We start from the raw sequence: 22007 nt of genomic DNA, 5'->3' as shown, positions 1-22007 counted from the left end.
TAATAGAACTGGACCTGGACTCTACATAAGTGAAATGCTGCTGCTGAGGTTGTGTGGAATTCCAGCCTGTGGGGCGGGCCTGCACTTGCCTGACTTCCCTTATCGGAAATGTTTGAGACCAGAAGTGTTTCAGATTTTGGAATATTTGCCTGTACATAATCAGATATCTTGGGGATGGAACCCAAGCCTAAACAACAAAACCATTTATGTTTCATACACACTATGTACACATAGACTGAAGATAATTTTATACAATATTTTCAATAATTTCATGCACAAAACAAAGTTTGCATTTTGACTGTAACCCTGTTACATGAGTTCAGGTGTGGAATTTTCCATTTGAGGCATCGTGTTGGCACTCAAAACATTTGGAACTGTATAGTATTTCAAATTTCAGATTTGCAGATTAGGGATGCTCAACCTATAATGAAAAATTGCTGTACCCAAGACGTCCTGCTGGAAGCCACGGAGTCACCTGACCTTTCTGTTCTCTTACTCAACCATGGTCTTTCATGCTTCTATGTCTTTGCACATAATATTTCTGATGTCCCTTACCTCAAACTCTCAATCATTCAATACCTAGTTTAAATACAACATCCTCTGTGAAGCCTTTTATGACCCCCATATGGTATGTTTCTCCCTCATCTGTGCTTCCCTATATAACTTAATATAACACTTATCACAACAGAATATTCAATTTAGCAGACATTTATTAAATGTCTACTCTGTTGCAGGAACAGTGTTAGGCATCAAGGACACATGAATGAAACTTGGACCCTTCTACTGAAGACCTCAGGATCCATTTTTGTCATTAAACAATGAACTCTTCAAAGACTTGGGTTCTTCGTTCCTAAAATATGGCAGGCATTCAGCTGTTGGAGAAACAAATTATCAGGTTCAGTTCCTGCTGCTCTGGGGGTTTTTAACCTCCTTTAATTTTACGTGGTTTCCTTCAAAATCTGTGTCCTCTTGAAGCCAAGCAAAGAAAGTTTGTCCTTTCTAGGCCTAGAGATATTCCTTAGGTCATCCAGTCTGCCGACTCAATTTGTTCATAGTAGTGTTAGATGTTCTTCCTATCAGGAGGTGGTAACTAATTCTCCTCCTCTTCAATATGGGCCAACCTTACAAACTTACTTCTAATGAATAGAAGGCATGCTGCATGACTTCCAAAGCTAGGTTAGATGAAGTATTATTGCTTCCACCTGGCCCACTCTTGGAACCCAAACAGCACTGGGATGCTGGCCCTTAGAACCAAGCCACCAAGCTGTGAGGAGGTTACATGGAGCTACATGGAAAGGCCACATGTAAATGTTCTGACCATACCCCCAGCTGAAAACCCGGCTGACAGTATCAACTGCCAGATGTGAATGACCTTTAGATGATTCCAGCCCTCTCAGCGGATACCAAGTGGCACAGAGAGGAACTGAACTGAAAAATGCTGCCAAAACCACAGATTTGTGAGCAAAACAAAGGTTGTCATTATTTTAAGCCACTAAATTTCAGGGATATTTACAATGTAGCAAGGGATAACTGGAACAGTGCAGAAAGGACAAGGCCAGGAAAATGTGCATTCTTTGTTACCATGGGGCTTTTTCTCGAAACTCAAAAGTCTTCCCGTGAGATACACATCACCCACTAATGCCTTCTTTGGCCTAGGCTATAAGCAAGCTATGTTGGACATCCTTTATATCTCATCTTGCATCCTCTTGGTCCACTTTCTGGTTCCAGAACTGTTGCCACAACAAATTGTAGGAAAGCGTAGCCTGGCAGCACTTTGTTTCAGCTGCACTAAAGCTCTCTGGCTTTCTGTTGGACTTCTCTTCTGTCACCAAGTGGGATGGTTTTAGGAGCCCTCTCAGCTCTTCTGTTGCACTTAAAAGAACCCTTGATAAATGGGAGATGCTATGGTTTGAATGTGTCCCCAAAGTTCATGTGTTGGAAATTTAATCTCCAATGCAATGGTGTGAGAGGTGGGATCTTTAAGAAGTGATTACTTATCACAGAGTGGGTTAATTGTCACAAAGTGGGTTCCTGATCCCCTTCCTCTCTTGTTCTCTCTCACCCTCTTTGCCCTTCCACCATGAGATGATATAGCAACTAGGCCCTCACCTACCAGATGCCGGCCCCTTCATCTTGGTCTTCTCAGCCTCCAGAACCATGAGCCAATAAATTTCTGTTCATTATAAATTACCCAGTCTCAGGTATTCTGTTATAGCAGTGTAAGATGAATAAACACAGGAGACAGGAATTTGAGAATAAATACTCCCATCTTCTGTCTCTTCACCAGGTAATTCTAAGGCACACTCTACACAGTTCTTGTCTCACCTGCCTCATGGTGAAGAGAGAGGGAAAATCTCATAAGAAACTAAATCTCAAGAAAGAGACACCTAGGTGGAGTTAGGAAGGAAGATGAGGGAGAAGAGCAGTCTGGCATTCTTTCTAGCCTATGCCAGCATTTTATACGTTGTAACTCTCTAATATTTACCTAATGTAGCTGTTTAATGCATGTGTTGACAAAAATAATATAAGCAGGACAGGAGGGTAAAAATAGAGAAAAAAATTTCTAGCATATATTTGATTATAAATTATAAATGGAGTAGGGCGAAGTGGCGAAGACCTATAGTCCTGGCTACTTAGGAGGCTGAGGTGCAAGGATCACTTGAGGCCAAGAGTTCAAGGTTGCATGGACCTATGATCATGCCTGTAAACCACTGTACTCCAGCCTGGACACACAGAGCAAAACCTCACCTCTAAAATAAAAAAAATTTAAAAAAAAAAAAAACCTATCATGGAAGGTCCAATGTATTAGCAGTCTAGAAGAATCTGCTAAAAAAATTTTATTTAAAATTCAGAGACTTGGCCGGGCACAGTGGCTCACGCCTGTAATCCCAGTACTTCAGGAGGCCAAGGCAGGAGGATTGCTTGAGGTAAGGAGTTCAAGACTAGCCTAAGCAAGAGCAAGACCCCATCTCCACAAAAAATAGAAAAATTAGCCAGGCATTGTGATGCGTGCCTGTAGTCCCTGCTACTCAGGAGGCTGAGGCAGAAGAATCACTTGAGCCCAGGAGTTTGAGGTTGCAGTGAATTATGATGACACCACTACACTCTAGCCCAAGTGACAGAGCAAGACCCTATCTCCAAACAAAAACAAACAAACAAACAACAAAAAAAAAAAACCCAAAAAATGAAAAAAAAAATTCAGAGACTGGAGAAACACCACATGTAGGATTTGGCTTCTAATCAGAATTTCTATTGAAATAAACCTGTTATTTCTTCTACAATGAAAATTTTTATTTACATCTTCTTTCTGCAAACAAAATGTTAGCAAGGGTTAGCAAGAGTTGATTGGAGGCAAGAGAAGGATAGCAGGAGGGAACTTGAATAAATGCTGGCAAGGACGCCCCTCCTGCTGATTTTACTATTTTCAAAAGGCAAGTGAAGAAGTATGAAAGTTATTTAGTGGAATGTTTAATAGTTTTCAAAGAGCTTAGTTTCAGTGTAAAAACATTGACAAGGGCTATTGACATTAATTTACATGAATAGATGGAAACACAGTGAAACTTTTATTCAAGAATATTATAAACAATAAACTTCATAAATATTTATTGCAAAATCTACCAAATTACAACTCTTTACAGTACATTGTTCACTTGAAATTTTACTGTCGTAAAGTCATAGCACAGTCAGAGTCTGTGATGCCTGCTATAAATATTTACTGAGTGAATTATAACTAGGGTGCTTTCCCCACTATCCTGACTCCCTCTGATACCGCCCTACTATATTTCCATACCTGGAGGTACTCTTAGAGGTCCTTAAAGGAGGACCCTCCCTAGAAGGGCCCCATCTTCCCATAAGGGAAGGACTTGACTAGTGTTCTGTTAATAAGAGGAAGGTGTTCATACTATGCATTAATTTGGATGCCCAACAAAGTCTCAGGCAGAAGTAGGTATCCTGAGGGCGAAGGCCAGGGACTTGGAAGAGATCACACACATTTGCATCTATTTTAGTCTCTTATCTTTGTTTTGGTGCTAATTAGGTGCTTCTACCCTTTCAGGACCCTAACATTTTATTCTTAAAAGACTTACCTAAACTCTTAAGACAGTAAAACTTGTATTGATTCCTGACATCACAATTTCAATTTTCCCCAGGATAATGAAGTTGATGCTGTCAACTAAAGAACAAGTTAGGAAGTTCCTGAAGGAAAGAAAATCACAAAGAAAGAATGAATAAGTTAGTGTTGGAAGATGCTATTAAGTAGTCATTCCCAACTACTAGTTAGTGGGCCAATGTAAAAAAGTGAAAAAGTTTTCACCAGTTGTTCATTGGGGAGAGAGAGAGACAGAGAGAAGTAAAAGGAGGGCAACAAAAACAGCAGTCACATTATTTGCAAGGCTTTTTTTCTTTGGGGTAATCAAAATGTTCTAAAATTACGTTATGTCATTTTTGCACAAGTCTGTAAATACACTGTCATTGCATTGTACACCTAATGGGTGAATTTTACAGTATGTGAATATTTCAAAGATGTTGTTTTAAAAGTTAAAATAAAAAGACTGTGATAAAGTTAAGTTTGCTGAATACTGACAAAAGTAGAGAGATGTGTTGTTCTTATGTCCAAAGAGATAAATGGCTATTGAAGAATTAGATGAGGGTCTTTGTTATTGCCAACAAAGAGCTCCCGCTTCCACCAGCGATTTCTTTTGCTGGAATGCTCTTCCCGTCCCTTCACCCACTCCCGCCTTCGTATTGTAATAAGACTGGCTACTCTTTATCGTTTATATCTCAGGTTCAGTATCACCTTTTCATAAAAAGTCTCCTCTGAGTGTTTAATCTAGAATAGCCACTCATTCACTCTCTGTCACGTACCATATTGTAATTCTTACATTGCAGTTATTACTATCTGATGTGTTTAGGATTTAAAATAAATTAATATATTTGTTTTGAAAATTGAAACCATATACACCAATAAGTTATTGTCTACATAAACATGACTTCAATATTCTGCTGTCTCAACTAGCAAAACTTCATTATTCATCCATCTTCACTGACATGATTTACTTTTCTAGGAAACTCCCATCCAAAAAAATAAAAGTTGCAAACAACTATCAAGATATAATTTACATACTATAAAATTCACCCATGTTAGGTATACAAGGCAATGGTAGTTATCATAGTTACAGACTTGTGCAAAAATCATAATTTTAGGACATTTTGATTATAACCCACAAAAACTTTGTATCAATTAATAGTCAATTCTCATCTCCCCCTAACAGCCCTAGGCAACCATTAATTACTTTCTGTCTCTATAGATTGTCCTACTCTGGACATTTCATATAGATGGAATCATACAACGTGTGATGTTTTATTTCTTGTTTCTTTCACAGAATATAATGTTTTTGAGACTCATCACTGTTGAAACATGTATCAGCACTTCATGCCTTTTAATTGTTAAATAGTATTCGGTTATATAATTTTACTAAATTTTGTTTGTCCATCACATGTTCATGAACATTTGGGTTGTTTCCACCTTAAAGATATTATGACTAATGCTGCTATAAGCATCTGTGTACAAGTCTCTATGTGAACATATACTCTCATTTCTCTTGGGTAGATTCCTAGAGGTAGAATTGTTGGGTCATATGGCAACTCTATGTCAAAAACTTTAAGAAACTGCCAAACTGTTTCCCAAAGAGTCTGCACCATTTTTACATTCCCACCAGTGATTCATAAGGGTTCTGATTTCTTTCTCCACATCTTCCCTAACACTTATTACTTTCAGAATTTTAAAAATTATCTTTTTTTCTATTGTCTATATGTCATGTGGTATCTTTTGCAGGTTTGATTTGCTTTTCCCTACTGCCTAATGATATTGAGCATTCTTTCATGTGCTTACAGAGTCTCATTCCATTGCCCTGAGTAGAGTGCTGTGGCGTCAGCCTAGCTCGCAGCAACCTCAAACTCCTGGGCTCAAGCGATCCTCCTGCCTCAGCCTCCAGAGTAGTTGGGGCTACAGGCACACACCACCACACCCGGCTAACTTTTTCTATTTTTTTGAAGAGACAGGTTCTTACTCTTGCTCAGGCTGGTGTCAAACTCCTGCACTCAAGTGATCCTCCCACCTCAGCCTCCCAGAGTGCTAGGATTATAGGTGTGAGTCACTGGGCCTGGCTGTAATTCTTTCAGAATTTCTACATAAATAATCATGTTGTTTGCAAATAGAATTTTATTTCCTCCTCATCTATCTAAATGACTTTTATTTCTTTTTCTTCAAAGCCCTTGTTCTTAATTTTGGTTTTTGTACTTTTGCTCATTTCTTGGTATGAATTCAACACCTGACTGCAATTTACTCATGAATTAGCTAAAGCATACAACCTGACTTTTGGATTTGCATGCATTTTCTTTTGAGAAACACCCACCTTTCCTTAGCACCAGTTTACTGTAATGAATCAATTGGTTCCCTGGGTAATTGAATTCAATCGTTAGGTGAATATATGGTAAACAACATAACAGGCCAGACAGCCATAAATCTAAATATCCCATATCATATCATTCCTATGATAGAAATGGAGTCTCCTGCTTTTGCTGAAACAATACTTTATTTAAGCTAGCTTTCATAACCAAATATTTATAGAAATAGAATTTTGAAGAGCCCTAGAGAACACATAGTGTGTATTTGGATGCTATCTCACTACCACATATTCTACAGATATAAGAAACATTTCTTTTTTGCTTTAGATTTACCTCAATATCTCACCACTACAAATGGCATTGCCTATTGCCAGATCATGAATGAGGCCAAAATTCTACCACACCATTTGATAATTCCTGAGGGTGATTTTAGCAGAAAACACATTACCAGGTTGCTCCCAATGATTGGTACTGGATTTGTAGTACCAAAGCCTACTGGCTACTACTTGCAACCTGAGCAAAGACTTATTACTTTGGTAAAATGCCAGACATCACCTGGGATTCATTTAGAACATCAACTTTCCCTCCTGGAAAAAGAAATCTGTAGGTAACTTAATGAGCAGAAGAATTGGAGCATGATTTGATATCTAAACCCTATCTCATCAAGGAGAATTCTAGACTGCTTTCTTTTCTCCTCAGTTCTCTTTGATACATGCTGTATAAAAGGCCCAAAAAGCTGGGAGAATTTTCCACGTTATGGTTCAGAGAATGGCATAAGTGTTAGACCATGTCATTTGGGTTATTGAACTCACCTGGGAGGTTTACAAAATTGGACAGGCAGTGTTTCAGGCTAGACCCACATAAGTGTACTACTGGCCTCTCAAAAGGAAACATATGCTGAATATTACAAGTGAAAAAAAGCCAACAGTCTTAGTATTATTATAAAAATGGTTTGACCTCATGAGCCACACTTTGAGAATTGCTGATCTAATACAACCTTCAATCTAGTACTGGAATCCTCTCTGTACTAATATTAACCAAGCTCTACGTAAAACTAGATGATATCTGAGGTTCTTTACCAAATTAACATCCTATAATTCTACAGATGAGTAAACAGATTTCCCATAAAAACCAAACTTTACTATTTTGCTGCTTGTTCTAGAATAATGTTAGATTTCCTATAGCTGCTTATATCTTTCACAAAGTGTGGGAATTGAAATATTGTAATGGAAAAAGAGTTAGGCTCTATATCTAAACAAACTGGAGATAAAGTACCAGTTCTGCATACTGTGGCCTTGGGCAAATTATTTAATTGCATTAAGCCCTGGTTACTCACCTGTTTTATTTGCCAGGATTAAGTAAATTAACTTTTAAATAGTTTTTCTCACAGTGTTTGGGAGGTAGAAAGTATTGAATAAATACTAGTTCCCTTTATCTTTTCTAGTCATATGTTTTTTGTTAGTTAACTTCATCTACAGGAAACCCAATTGCCCCCATTATGACCACGGTCCAAATACTGAAGTTTATTATCTATTATTGTACAAATATCAAAAAGGTAACTCACCTCTGAGATACTAGACTTGCAAACCCAAACTTTTTTTTTTTTTTTTTGAGACAGAGTCTCACTCTGTTGCCCAGGCTAGAGTGCCATGGCATCAGCCTAGCTCACAGCAACCTCAAACTCCTGGGCTCAAGCGATCCTTCTGCCTCAGCCTCCCGAGTAGCTGGGACTACAGGCATGTACCACCATGCCTGGCTAATTTTTTCTATATATTTTTAGTTGGCCAATTAATTTCTTACTATTTATAGTAGAGACGGGGGTCTCGCTCTTGCTCAGGCTGGTCTCAAACTCCTAAGCTCAAACAATCCACTGCCTCAGCTTCCCAGAGTGCTAGGATTACAGGCATGGGCCACCACGCCTGGCCGCAAGCCCAAACTACTAAAAAGAGGTGGAGGGGTTGTTAGATATAATAGTAAACATCACATTTGATTATCCCTAAATTCTCAATATCCATTTCAGCTACAGATATAACCTATTAGAGCTAATCCATTACCTGTTTATATTAACGTGGATTAATTTTTCAGATTAGCTACCAAGGTAGAAAGTAGAGAGCAGATCACTGAGGAATTTATCATATGTTCTGAAGGGAAAGGAAAAGGCGCATGAAGCTAAGATCCATCCAGGAGGTGAGTCCCCATGTGACTCTCAGTGGACCACCAGTGGAATGCCTTGTGCCACTAAAAGGAGAAGGGAAGGAATATTAACTGTATGTTTCACCCATGTGCCTAATCATAATTACCATTATAATGTCCTCTCAGAGTTCACAAGTAACCTATGAGGTGGTTATTATTATTTACATTTTATACATGTGTAGTGAAGCTCAAAGAGTTGAGTGCTTCATAGTTTGCTTGTAAATAATAGAGTTAGTATTTAAACCTCAGTCTGGTTAGCTTTAAAATCCAAGCTCTTAACATTTTATTACTTAATCTCCTTGAAGAATTTTTCCATGAAGAATAGCCCTAAGGGTCAAAGTTAAACTTTAAGCAAGTGCCTGTTTCCAGAGTAGTAATTCTGTGCCCTGGTCCTATGTAAGAATTTGAAGTTTTACCCATATCAAAACATGCAGGTGAAAATCGGGCTTATCATAACTGAGTCACTTTATCAACCCAGCTGAGTAGTCATTTTCCTTGAGTATTCTGGAAGGGATTAAAAAATCAAGTACACAAAATAAACTGAAAACTGCTTTTGATTGCCAGCGATTGTATCCAAGAATGTTTAGGATTCAGATCAAGCATGTTGTTCATTACTTCATGTATTCTGGTAGCATTACCAGTGTGTGCTCCAGCATTTGGAGTTACTCTTAACTGTAAAGAAGCTCTGATTTCTACATAAACACTTCAGGCCAAAAGACAACAATTTTAAAAAGCAATCCTGACAAACATTTGTTTGAAACATCAACTTGGAGAAGAAGAATGTTAACATAAACATACCACATCTTTGACTCATATTAGAATACCATGTCTCATGTTAGCTACAAGCAAACTCTGAGTCCTTCTTGCTACTATAAAACCACAGTTACCCAGCAGGAATGGTATCATTCCAAATCACTGCTGTTACTATATACCTACTTATTATCCAAACAACCCTAAATCAAGAGACCTGAAATTGGTTGTTTTGGGTGGTACTTCCTGCTGCCAGGAGGTGGTATGTTTGACATAAAAGATACTGAACAGATTAAAATTTTAGATCAACACATTCAAGTGAATGAGGCAATGAGAAAAATGTTTGGTAGCAAACAATCTACTTTTCCTAAAATGTATTTTGATTCAAGTTCAAAAATTGTTATAAAAAGACTGGTCAGGAAAACTAATGTAAGAAACATTTTAGTCAATGCATGAATAAAACTCCATTCGGAAGTTTATTAGCACTGTCGACAGCATAGCCGAAGCTTAACAAGTATTTATCAATCATAGGGTCATACACTAACAATGGTCATATGCTTATTTTGTATGATATTCTCATTATGACTTGTACACAAGAGGACATCAATAATATGGGCTAATTTATTTTGGAACCATGGGATGGAAGCTCTGTAGCATTAATGTCATAATTAGGGATGTTTAGATTCCAAAGCATTCCAATATTGCTGAGAACACAGAAAAAGGAGTATGTAACAGACAAGGATAGTGAGCACAGAGAAGGTAAGAAAAAAAGGAAAAAATAAAGACCATTAAAGGGGGAAGTAAAAAACAAAAACAAACAAACAAGAAAAACCAGAAAAAAACCCTGAGGTAAATATGAGATCATGAGTAGAATAGGAAGAGTTAAGATATAAAGTTAATTGGGGAAAAGAAAATTACCTCTATCTCATGCTTTCAAATGTTTGTTAGAGATTAATGAAGTAAAACTTTGGGAATAGAGTCACCAATAGCCTGAATACATAGCCTGTATTCTGAGGAGGGAGTGACTACAACGTATTTTAAAGCCATGCTGACTGATGAGGTAGCCACTAGCCACATGTAGCTAATGAACACTTGAAATGTGGCTAGTAGAAATGGAGATGCACTGTAAATATAAAATATACACTGATTTTTAAGACTTAGTGCCCCCAAAAAATGTAAAATATTTCAACAATTTATTGTGTTGATTACATGTGAAAATGATAATATTTTAGATATATTAGGTTAAATAAAATATTAAAATTAATTAAATTAATTTTACCTTGTTTTGTTTTTATACTATGGCTACCAGAAAATTGGAAACTATATATGTGGCTAACGTTTGTATTAAACAATGCCGGTCTACAGACTAGCTGAAGAGAGACTAAATGGCACCTATTCTAGAGTTTATGAAAGAAGCAGACAACTTGCCTACCTGTTGTTTTTTTTTCCATCTTTTAGCTGTTTTAGCACCATTGAGAATAGGAGCTAGTAGATGGAGCAACGGGAAAGTAGTACAGAGTAGGGAGATTGTTGCCCCCCCTTCCCAGTGTAATCGCCAAAAGAAGTACCTTTTTTGGAAGGCAACATTTTGATGTTAGAGTTAGTCTATAACAAGGTAAAAGATGTTGAAGAAAGTCATGTAAAAGTAAGACTGAGAAACATAAAAGGGACACCTTTTTTGTGTGTTTACTTACTTTCCTATCAACCAATAGCACAGTCTATACCACTGGTTCCCTCCCCACCCCAACACATACCTATGCTGTTATAAGAATCTGAGTAGGCCTGCGATAAGACTTTTTACACAATCCTTTCCAGAAGTACACTTCCTATAGTATGACTACTAGGGTTCTGAGTGGCAGAAAATTTAATATAATAAGAAAGTTTCATTCCAAGATCTCAGGGATGGTGTCTAGTCAGGGGAACAGTGATGTCTGATGGCAGGCAGAATATTGATAGGGATTGTTGAGGAGAAAGCCTAGACAGAAAGCTAGAAATTTATCCCTAAGGTGGACAGACCAAAAAAAAAAAAAAAAAAAAGTGGGTAGTGGATAGACATACAGACATTCAGGGACCTACCTGAGTATAAGAAGCAGGGGGCCAGGATCTGCCATAAATATGGGTCAAATATTTGCTTCAAGTGTGAGTAGAGGATGAAGGTCAAGAAAATCTGACCCATTTGAAAGATAGGAAGTGTTACCATAAGGTCAGTATGGCTAACCCAGCAGAAGAATGAATTCCTGTAAAGGACAATTTAGTCCAACAATGTGCATGATTCTAGGTGAGTGCTAATTTAAGAATGAGTGCCAAGTTAACCAGCATTACTATAGCAAAGTATTGTTGCATTTCTAATAAAAGATACCATATTTCATCTTCATTTATGTGTCTTTGAGGGTTCAATAGCCCTGACTTTAGAGGCAGCAGTTTAGGGGGTAGAACGACACGTCTTTGAATAACCCTCTAATAGTATGAATGTACCCTAACTCATTCAATCATCTCCCTCTTGATAGTCATTGCCAGTGAGGACACACTATAAGCAGTGTTTCAAAAAAAATAATACCATGTTTATTTCTACAGGAGAATCCCAAAGTTGAGAAAATTTGATCTGAGTTATTTTCCAACAGAGATACAGCAATATACACACTCCCATGGATGAGTACACATTTATCACTACAACCTCCCAGTATTGGATGTTATGAATTGTTGTCCTTTTTGCTAAACCAACAAAGGAAAATTGGTTTCTGGTTGTTTGATTTATATTCCCAAAAGTGAGGTAGTGAGGTTGAATAATTTTTTGTGAGTCTTGCCCTCCTTCATTTTCTTTACAATGAATTACTTTGTATTGTATTTCTTTTGCCCATTTTTATTGCTTTTTAAAGAACTACAATTATAAAAAGTTTTTACATTTTAGTTATTAATCTAGTGTCTTGTTTTATAAATATTTTCTCACAATCTCTCATGTATCTTTTGATGTGTTATGGCGATTTTTGCCATACAAATATTTTAAACTTTAACATAATCATATGTATTCATCTTTTATTTTATGACTTCTGAGATTCCTGCCTTGTTAAGAAGTCTTTTCTACCCTATAGTCACAGGTTTATTTTTTCTACTTTTTCTCCCTATATACTTTTTGTTTTATTTCTTAATTTTTCAATTTTTACTCCTTCTAGAATTTAATTTGGTATATGGTAAAAGATAGAGATCTACCTTTGTATCTTCCATATAAAAAATCAATTATTGCTGGTTCTTATTAATTTATGAATGAAACCTTCCTTTTCCTGAAACTGAATACCACCTTTATATTAATATTTCTTATATAATTAAATTTTTCTGAATTTTCTATGTATTTGTCTTTTTTTGCTAATACTGTACTTTTTGTCTGACCTTTTTTGGGAGGGGCTATTATTCTTTGTGGTAGCTTTGTGTTAAGTTTTACTATCTAGTAATACAAATTGTCTTCTCCTAACCTCTCTTAATTTTCTTTTTATAAAATGTCTTAACAATTCTTATGTATTAATCTTCCCATATAAACATTGAAATCACTATGCTCTCCAATTAAGTTTTTTAAAATATCAGGTCCTATATCTTTCTGTAAAATTTATTTCTAGGCATTTTATTGGTTTTGCCACTCATGTTGGTCGTGGTAAGAACCTTTCAGAGTAGACTGTAGGACCTCTTCTGCTGAAGCAGTTTGTATTGGTTCTTACATGTCAGCTGATGATCATTGGTCCTGGGAGTGTTTTTGTCATGTTTTCTATTGCATATAAAGTGAACAGGAAGAGGAAAGCAGGGAAGAGAGATTATTACATTAGCTATGATTCCAATTTTATTGTGAATTCAGTTCTCAGTTCATATTACTAAGTGGTTTTCAGAAACTAAAATTCTTTGTCTTTTTTCTTCTTCAGTTTTTGCAGCTTTTATTAAGTGGAATACTTATATCATTATATTTCACTTAATTTAAAATTTTTTAGCCTCCTTGCCAAGTCTGATAGCCAGATTTGTAGATTTAAATATGTTCCTTAATATTTTCTTTAAAAGTGCTTAAGTATTTATTTACCCAGCCTTTTTTATTTAGTCAGTAGGTACTTATTGAAGATACTTTTTGTTTGTGAAATGCTATAGCATTACTTGAGTATTGATTGTACTCAAAATCACCCACACTCACTCCAGGGGGTAGGGGCAGGAGAGAAAAACTAGTGCCAATATGCTACTCAGTGAACATCAGCCCTAGGCAATTTATACAATTAAGCCTCTTTTCTTATAGAAAAAAAATATGTGAATGACTTTACAGGGCTTTCCACTGCTAATGAAAAATGAATCTCATTGGCCTAACTGATGGGCAGGCTACTGGGTGATGATGACATTGTAAATCTTTTAGTGGAACAAATTGAAGAATTCATTAAAGGTCCTAGGGAAGGACTGACAAAGAACTCAGGGGTGATGTGACTTTGTAAATATTTAAAAAAAATTTTTTTTGTACTTTGTAAGTATTTTAGTGGAAGAAATTGAAGAATTCATTACGAATCCTAGGGAAGGACTGACAAAGGAGAACTCAGGGAATAAACAAATTTAAAAAAACAAAAAACAAAAAAACCTTGTATAAAGAAAATCACATATATTGTATTCCATAATCTTTTGGGGAGATTTTCAAGAACAATTTGAGTATATTTAACTTTTGCTTGTAAGTCAACTTGAGAATTAAATTCCTGTGAAGGATGAAACTTAACGGTGGGAAGATGCCAAGAATTATGAAAGACATAGGAAATATATGATACAGGCTCTGCCTTCAAGGAACTTTCAAGGAGCAATATATTTAATGGGGACATATTAGAAATTTGGAACATAAAATAACATATTATGAATGACAAAATGTGTAGTCAAATCATTATATATAATTGTTGAATGAATTGATGAATGGACACAGACTATCCAAACATTATAAATTTATACATTTATTAAACCTGATTCTGTATCCAGAATATACTCAATTTTTAATAGTCTTCCTTTAAAAACAAAATTGCAAAAGTTAAATATACTTAGTATGTTTTAAAATTCAACTGGTTATGAAGTAAAAGGTAAAAATCCTCCATCTCTTCCCACCCTCTTTGCCAATCCCACTCCAAGAGATAACTGTTTCCAGTTTATGTGTCCATCCAGAAACTTTGTATACCACATACACACATACATACTTTAAAAGGACACTACAGTCTTCTAAAAGTGACTTTTTTCCATATTTCATTTCAGAACCCACTGATCCACTTCATTATTTTTAGTGCAGCACCAATATATTAGATCCTAAAGTATCATAACCTACATGTATTTAACTATTTCCTTTTTGGTAGATAGTTACTTTCTATTTTCCACTGTTAAAAACAGTACAGCAGTTAATAGTTCTACAAGCCCTATTATCTGTAAAATAGATGCCTAGAAATCTAGGGAATCTTTCAAATTGCATTGTTGACAGAGGTTAAAGATATGCTTTCAGGGCTTGGTTTGAACTGATCAGTTTAGGTAAATCAACGGTATTAAATGTGAGGATGATCTGGTGGCAACTTCAATCACAGACCTAAAGGTCAGAGATTAGTTTTCTCTCCCCCCACCCCACTCCTCCAAGAGCATGTCTAGTTCTTCCTTTCGTTTCTGAAAGCTCCCAGATGCATCTCTTCAGAAGCACAAGACGTTTTGGATCAGGGATGTATTTGTGGTCCTCAATAAAGGAAAATGACACTGTTGTCCCAAGAATCTCACAGGACAATAGGTAATGATCTTATAAAATGATCCCTTATCAGAGGGGGGGAAAAGATTTATTGCTTTCTAACGCTTACCCTCAAATGTTTGATTGGGGACCAAGAACTGTCCTACACTTACTATTTTCAATCTGTGGCTGGACTACGAGTATTTGATGCACTTGGCTTTTTGTCTTCCTCAAGCAGGGGACTGAACGAGGTGAAAAGTCTTGACGGAGCCGGAAGAGGACTGAGGAAACCCAGGAAAACCTGTGCTAAGTACGTGGAGGGTTTGGTTTTTTCCTTCTGGCTGCTGCTGTTGTTTACGCGAGGAAGAGGGGAGGGGTAAAAACCTTCCGGCTCCGTCAGTGCTTTTATTTTCCCCATTCTTTGAAGGTGACGAAAATTCATCACGTCTCTGTCCATTTCAGAAACAAGATCCTCTCAAGAGCAATCAGGCGGAAACAACGACCCCGCGCCCACAGTTCTTCTGAGACGCTACCTACGGAAAGAGAGCGTACAAAAGAAACTAATGCGAAGTGGACACCGCCAGGTTGGCGCGAAGCGGACGCGCGGGGCCGCTCCCCACAGCCAGCCCCTCCGCCAGTCCCGCCCTCTGGGGCGGGGCCGACCCCTCCTTCCGGGTTGCGGGCGGAAGTGGGTGAATTTGAATCCTCCCGGCCGTTGGATGGGGCAGCTCGCGGTTGGCGTGCAGTGGCGCAGCGCGAGAAGGGAAAAGTGACGTGGACGCTCTGGAACTTCTGCCCAGCGCGCCTTGGTGAGTAAATGGGGAATGGGAAGAAACGGAATATTCCAGGGAGAGAAGCGGGACCGTCGGATGGAACAGAGGGTCGAGAGGCCGGAGAGTGTAGCGGGGGCCTCAGAGTGGCTTTGGGGGTGTCTGGAGCTGGGGTCAGGCGTGGAGACTTTGGGAATTCGGGGCGCTGAGGAGCGTGTGCCGGGCCAGCGCTCCCGACGGTTGCGCACGCCGGCCGACCCTGAGATTGAGGATGCGGAGGCCCTGCCGGCCCCTCAAGATTAAGCCTTGTTTATACGCTGTCTCTGTGGTTTTCTCGTAATCGCAGTTTAGTATTTCCACCCATTTGGCTCGAATCCTGAAGCTTCAGTAGTGGTTAAATCTCATTGTGAAAGCGTTACCACAGGTAAAAGAATCTTCCTTTATTCAAGATGGAAAGTTGGAGGCAGGTTTAGAATGAAAAGGTGCTCTGTGTGGCTCCGAGTTCCCACAGAGAGGGATACCCGGAGCAGTCTTTATTATCTTGGACTGCAGAGAAGTGACAGTCTTTGAATTGCCTGGTGGGGATTTAAACTGAAAACTGAGTACCCTTTGTATTTAAAACCCGGATATTTTCCTTTCACGGTTGACATTTTTCATGTACCGCAAAAATCCGACACTCTTGCCCATTTTAAACTGACTGTAAAGTTAGAGCGGTGATTCACAGGGGTCTTATTTGCAAACAATAGGGAAAAGGTTTAGTTCCACTGCCCTGCCTTTTCACCCCCATCATTCATTGGTGAGTATTAGGGAGTCATTTTCGAATTATTCTATTACTTTAAGAATCAGATTTTCTTTAGTTTTTGTTGTTGTTTTGAGTTTTTTTTTATTTTTAATGAGGAACTATCTCAAATATCAAACTCCGTTTAACCCCATAGTAAAGCTATGCTTTTGGAATAGTTTAAATGTGTCACCTTAAATGTAAATATAAATGAGAACTTTAAATGTGTGCAAGCTTTATATCTTGCCATATTGAAAACTATCATACTAATTTGTGTTGCTTTATAGGAAAAGATATTTTAAGTTCCTTTTAAGGTTGTAACACCAGGATATTGTACCACATAAATGTAAATCTTTTAAACAATATTTTTAAATAATAATTATAATAGTTCAGAATAAAGACATTACTTCATCCACTGCTAGCTACTCCTACACCTCCATTTCTGCTATTGAGCTTTTGTTTTCAGTATTAGCCAGGAAGAATAGGTTTAACTAGTGTTTATGATCATTGAAATATAAATGTTTTTCATACAGTGTCTTTGTAACAAAGACATTGCATATACTTCCCTAAGGATTGCAGACTGACTTCCATTCTTCTTTCATATGTGCTACCAGCAAATGGTACATTCATTAAATTGATCTCTGCTTTGTAATCTGTTCCGTACCTGGATTCTTTTCATTGAGTTTTTGTTTTATCTACCTAAATCAAGGAGTTTCAAACTTTATTGTGTACAGATTACCTTGAAGGGTTTGTTAATTGTGAATTCTTGCACTTCAAATCTCAAAAAATTTTGAGTCAGTAGGTCTGGAGGAGGGAGTTAAACAGTCTGCATGTTTAAGAGAAAGGTTAGAAAATGCTACCGGGGTTTTAAAAACACTGACTTGATCTTTCTTAGAGAAGCATTATAATGTATTGATTAAAGAGATAGGGCTAGGGCCAGATTGCCTTGGTTTGAATCCCATCTCTACCACCTGATAGCTGAGTTACCCTGGGCAAAATGTTTAATCTCTTTGTCCTTCATTTCCCTCAACTGTATAATGGATAATACCTATTCTGTAGGATTGTCGAGAGAATTAAATGAGTTAGTGTGTATGTGTGTGTGTGTGTGTGTGTGTGTGTGTGTGTATGTACCTTAAAGTCGTGTGTGGCACATAGCAAGTGATATATGTATATATATGTTTCCTGTATTATTAATATATTAAGTATTGTACAAGTCATATAATATTCACAATATTGCCGAGATAACTATTATTTTCAGGTAAGATAACAGGCTAAGAGAGGTTCAGTAATTTGTTCCCACACAACTAATAAAATGTTTGAACTAAAGTCAGAAATAAGGTTTATGCATTTTTACAATTTTTTTTTTCTTTTTTTTTTTTTAGCATTCGGTTCCTGGATTCTAGGTTTATGCATTTTTTAAAAATATAATACTTTTTGCCTGTCTTTGCAGTCTCCTTCCAAATGTTGCTCCATAAAAATTTCTGATAGCTTTCCATTGTAATTAAAATTTCTTAGCTTTTCCTTTTTTTTTTTTTTTTAAAGCCCTTCAGAGTCTGGTTCTAACCTTTGTTTCCAAGCATCATCTTCATGATATTCCATCACTTTTCCAATCTGCTAATGTTCCATCAATACTATTACAGTTCTCTAAATCTGTCTCTTATTTCTTATATGCGTATTTTGCCATTGACCTTTTTGTTTCCCCTCAAGATTTTACTCAAATGGATTTCAAGACTTCTCCAGACAGAGTGCTTCTTCTTCAGTACAATGTAGTTGTAAACATACTATAGCAGTAGACTGAGAGCCCTTATCCTCTTCTTTATGTCTGCAATGCTTAGTGCAGAACAGTGAGTATCCTTATACTCGGAAACTGTATATGTTCATTGAGTACTTACTTTAACATATTATATCTTATGTTATTAACTGAAAAAGTAACAAGAAAACTTTGCTTTTTTCTGAGATGATAGTATATAATTCTGTGTAGTTCAGTAGAGATTTTAGTGATAGCATATGGTTTATAAGCTTTACGTGGAAAAATAAGTATTAAAGGCCAGGCGCAGTGGCTCATGCCTGTAATCCTAGCACTCTGGGAGGCCGAGGCAGGCGGATTGCTCGAGGTCAGGAGTTCGAAACCAGCCTGAGCAAGAGTGAGACCCCGTCTCTACTATAAATAGAAACAAATTAATTGGCCAACTAACATATATATAGAAAAAATTAGCCGGGCATGGTGGCACATGCCTGTAGTCCCAGCTACTCGGGAGGCTGAGGCAGTAGGATTGCTTGAGCCCAGGAGTTTGAGGTTGCTGTGAGCTAGGCTTGACGCCATGGCACTCACTCTAGCTTGGGCAACAAAGCAAGACTCTGTCTCAAAAAAAAAAAAGTATTAAAATCATAGGCTCAGAAGACATTTCAAGTGGGGGAAAAAAATCAAGAGCAAAATTTGTTGATATTCATAGAATTCTAAATCCTTATCCATGTTTTCTCACTTAATCCTCACAGCCATTTTATTATTATTGCTATATTAAGATGAAGAAACTGAGGCATCAAAAGATTTTAAAACCTTAAAAATGTGTTTTTTTAATTTAATTTCCATTGGCACAGTTTTTTTAAATTATAAGAATGATATATGTTAGATATTAAAAAAATGACTTGACTCAGAATATTAGGGAATTAAAAAACAGAAAATGTTTCCTTTCCTTTTCAGTTTCATCAGTTAAGACTGTTACTGACCATCTCGACTACAGCTTTTCTTTAAAAACCTGCCCAGTGATGTAGGGACATCATTCTAAAGACCAGTGGGTAGAGTTGTTCTAAGGAGTATAGGATCCTAATATGCTCCCATCCCACACCCCTTCTCCAGCCAAAGTAGTACAGATTTTGAATCAGAGCTGGAAATCTGGTGTAGGCTAGACCATTCATGTGATTTCTTCTTGAATTTTGGAGTTGGGATACCACAAGACTATTGGAAACCAAGCTAGAAAGGTCTTTGTATGTGTTTCTCCTTTATTTTTTTCCCACTTTTTTAAAATTTAAAATATTTTTCTTTAGTTTTAAAAATAATTTTTGAATTATTTTTAAAAGTAATATATATTAGTGGAGAAAAAGGTACACAAATTCATGATGAAGAAAATTCAGGGAGGACAAAAGCATACAGTATAGTCTCCCTTTCACCCCTGACCCCAGATCTTCCAGTCCTTCCTGTCTCCTGGATGATTTTCCAACCAATGCAAGCTTTTAAAAAACTTCTTATTGAAGTGTAAATTTCATACCAAGCATATTTTAAGTACAAAATTAATCATGTTCATTGTTTAAAAATAAACTCAAAAATACCAAAATTTATGAAAAATCCAAAGCAAAAGCCCCCACCCCCACCCTAGTCTCTTTCACCGTAGCTAAACCACTATTAACAGTTAGGGTCCTAGAAATAGTATTGTCATTCCTCAGCTCAGAAACCTCAGATCTTGCCAGACTCCTCCTACTCTGCTCTCTCTCTTCATCTAATTACATCTCTCACTTTGCATATAAGACCTTCATAGGTAAATGTTACCATCCTCATGTCACAGCTGAGGAATTTGAGGCTCAGAGGGAAGTGGGTTGCTCAAGGACACAAGGCAGAGCCTGGAGTTCAAACCCAGGTGAGTGTGTCTGATTCAAGTATTCTTTTAGCCATGTTCCTCTCTGCCTCATTCCTGTCCAGAATCTTAGTGTTTAATTACTGTGTCACATGAGATAGCAGACAAATTCTCCTGTTCTAATTAAGAGCTGTTTTTTTAGACAAGAGAGGACCTGGTCCTGTGGGAGCTGTGACTGAACATCTCTTATTGCCCAAACCCTGAACTTGGAAAGGTGAAGAGATGCCATCTACTTCAAGAAGTATACAACTTGAATGGGCTGGTTACTTAGAGCAGACTTGGTCAGTGGAAAGGGGCTAGGATGAATAAGACCTGCCCTCTGAGGCAGGGTCAGGACCAGAGGAAGATATCCAGTTGATGAAAGGGATTATATTATTATCTGATTATCCAGTCCAAGGAGAGTCATACAGTCCAACCAAATGACAGAATCAGCAAAAATAGGCACCAGAAGAAATTCCCCAAACATCTCATGCTTTATTTAGCATACCACTATATCTTTGGACATTCTTTGCATGGAGTGCTTTCCTCCTTGTCTGCTCAGCATATTTGTTCACAATTAAGTTACAGTGTCACCACCTATGTGAGGCCAGCCACTCCCTTTTTATAGAATTTGCCATACTGTACGTGTGTGAAATATATGTTTACTTGCCCACCTTCCATGTAAGTCTGTGTACTAATACTCTCCAATTTTAAAGCACAGTTTTGCTGTATACAGAATTCTTGGCTAATGGGTTTTTTTCTTTCAGCACCTTAAATATGTCATCCCCCTGCCTTCTGTTGGAACTCAATGGTTTCTGATGAGAAATTGGCTATTAATTTTATTGGGGATTTCTTGTATGTGATTAGTTGCTTCTCCCTTGCTGCTTTCAAGATTCTCTCTTTACTTTTGCTTTTGTCCATTTGACTATACTGCGTCTTAATGTGACTCTCCTAGAATTTCTCCTGATTAGAGATCTTTGAGCTTTTTGAAAATGTATAGATTGAGGTCTTATTGAAATTTGGGAAGTATTTAGCTATTATTTCTTCAAATAGTTTTTCTACTTTTCTGTCTTTCTCCTATCTCTCTTGGACTCCTGTTAAACATATTCTGGTGTGCTTGATAGTGTCTCACTGTCCATTTTGCATTTTTTTTCTCTTTCTGCTCCTCAGACTGGATAATTTCAATTATTCTGTCTTCAGGTTTGCTGATTCTTTCTTCTCCTGCTCAGATGTGTTGTTAAACCCCTGTAGTGAATTTTCCATTTTAGTTATTGTACTTTTTAGCTGAAGAATTTATTTCCTTTTTATCATTTCTGTCTCTTTCTTGATATCCTCTCTTTGTTGTGACATTGTTGGTTGTAAATATTCTTTATACTTTCTGAGTATAAATCTTTTGTCAGATATGTCTTATAAATGTTTGTTCACAATCTGTGTCCTGCCTTTTTGTTTTCCTAGCAATGTCTTTTGATTTGAAAGTTTTTAACTTTGATATTTAGTTCATCAATTTCTTTTTGATGGTTGGTTCATAGTGTCCTATCTAAGAAGTCTTTGCCAAACCCAAAGTCACGAAGATTTTTCCCTGTTTTCTTCTAGAAGTTGTGTGTGTGTGTGTGTGTGTGTGTGTGTGTGTGTGAGAGAGAGAGAGAGAGAGAGCACCATTTTGAATTAAGTTTTGTGTATAAGGTTAATATTCTTTTTTTTTTCAAAGAAATATTCAGTTATTTCAGTACTATTCATTGAATAGACAGAATATAATTTTCCCCATTGAATTACCTTGTATCTTTGTTAAGAAACAATTGTCTGAGTCT

The 22007-nt window shown here is 37.1% G+C and overlaps 1 protein-coding gene across 2 annotated transcripts in view; it reads left to right on the top strand.

Moving 5' to 3' along the window:
• Nucleotides 1-15299: 15299 nt before the first annotated feature.
• G2E3 (G2/M-phase specific E3 ubiquitin protein ligase) overlaps nucleotides 15300-22007 on the top strand; it is a 61347-nt gene continuing 54639 nt past the window's right edge. The window contains exons 1-2 of one of the 2 annotated variants that reach the window (XM_012773474.3): nucleotides 15300-15353; nucleotides 15506-15852. The gene's annotated coding sequence lies outside the window, so the exon portion shown is untranslated. Of the gene's footprint in view, nucleotides 15354-15505; nucleotides 15853-15872; nucleotides 16238-22007 lie in introns of those variants that run through there. The other variant, XM_012773475.3, reaches the window with a different exon arrangement.

The sequence above is a fragment of the Microcebus murinus genome, chromosome 6 (assembly GCF_040939455.1).
Source record: "Microcebus murinus isolate Inina chromosome 6, M.murinus_Inina_mat1.0, whole genome shotgun sequence".
Taxonomy (NCBI): Eukaryota; Metazoa; Chordata; class Mammalia; order Primates; family Cheirogaleidae; genus Microcebus; species Microcebus murinus.
This window is presented reverse-complemented; position numbering and strand designations above follow the sequence as displayed.